The sequence below is a fragment of the Diachasma alloeum genome, unplaced genomic scaffold (assembly GCF_001412515.2).
Source record: "Diachasma alloeum isolate Michigan unplaced genomic scaffold, Dall2.0 Dall_scaffold_00176, whole genome shotgun sequence".
NCBI classification, from domain to species: Eukaryota; Metazoa; Arthropoda; class Insecta; order Hymenoptera; family Braconidae; genus Diachasma; species Diachasma alloeum.
In genome coordinates, this window is record NW_021680342.1 from 4,259,974 (window position 1) to 4,261,417 (window position 1,444).

Below are 1,444 nucleotides of genomic sequence, written 5' to 3' on the forward strand. Positions count from 1 at the left end.
CCCCCCCCCCCCCCCCATCTGGTCATACTGGCGATCGTAATGTCCAGTCCGGATATCACCTATAATTTTCGGTAATATATTACCGCGCAGTATAATTCCGTTGTATTGATGTAAGACGCAATTATGAGTCTCGACCCCGAGAGCTCCCCCTGCATCATCCACCATTCGCCACATGTCCCGTTCCACTTCCCAGTCGTTTCAGCATGAAAAACCGACAACTACCCGGATCCTATGCAGACGCTTATTCCCCTAGCAGGTGGGACGAGTGAATTTCTTAATACCGAAGGCGATGAAGACATCGAGCTCAACATGATCTCTTAATTTAACAAATTGCCACAAATTTTCACCTATTAATTCCCTCATGTTTCATATCTGGAGTGAAAAAAGTAGTAGAAATTGACGTGAAGAGCATTTATTCATTGAAAAAACCATTTTGTTAGATCAAATGAAAGATTATTAATTGTTAATGAATTTGTTCTCATCACAGTCCAAGCAATCATTCAATTTTTATGTAATAAAGTCTTCATTTGGATCACGGGAATGGAAATTGTTTATATTTTTTTAAAATATTTATTGCCCTGTTACACGATTTTACTGAAATTTCGGGTGCACATCTTGAAAAATTTTTTCGAGTGAGAGTTCACCTGAAATTTTAAGGAATTTCTACATTGAAAATTCACAATTTAATAAAAAAATTAATGAACATTGCAAATTTCAGTTCAATTGTTGTAAGAAAATTAATATAAATCCGCAGAAATCGATTGAAGATATTCTTAATTTTTTTGTTAATTGAAAATTCCGCGAAAGTTGACTGAAATTTGAAGTAACTAGAGGAAATCTCCTTTTCTTGTTATTTTATTTGAACTTATGCATTTCATTCGCATGAAGTTTATTAAATTAAATTTATTAAATTCCTTTCGGCATGTAAATTTCCGGCAATAAAAAACTCAAGCGAATGATCAAGCAATAAATATCTCAAAACAAGCCACAACTAACGCCTTAACTCGAAAACTCGGAAAAGTAACTCTTAGGCAATTAGGGCTCAGCCCGAGAGTTTAAACATCCCCAAGTTTTCCCGGGGTTTTGGGCTCGGAGGTGGCGCGTGAGACAGATTAGACTTGTAATAAAGTGGATGCTGGGAGAGGGTACGAATAATAGAAGAAAGTGTGGGGTACAAAGTCGCGCATGGGTTGGAAAACGGTCGACAGGGGAGCCACTAAGACACTGACGCTGGAAACTGCGCCTGAAACAGATTTAAACTCGTTTCCTCGGGGCGAGGTGTGCCCTCCTGGTGTGCTGGAGTAACTTTGCCGCCTTTTAATTAGTTGCCTCGGCACAAGGACCGCCGGGGGGGAGGGGGGGGGATGGGGTGGCACGAAGTACATATACAACGTCTTCATCTTCCTCGTGGGGCAAAAATGGAGAGATGATAATTTTATTCACG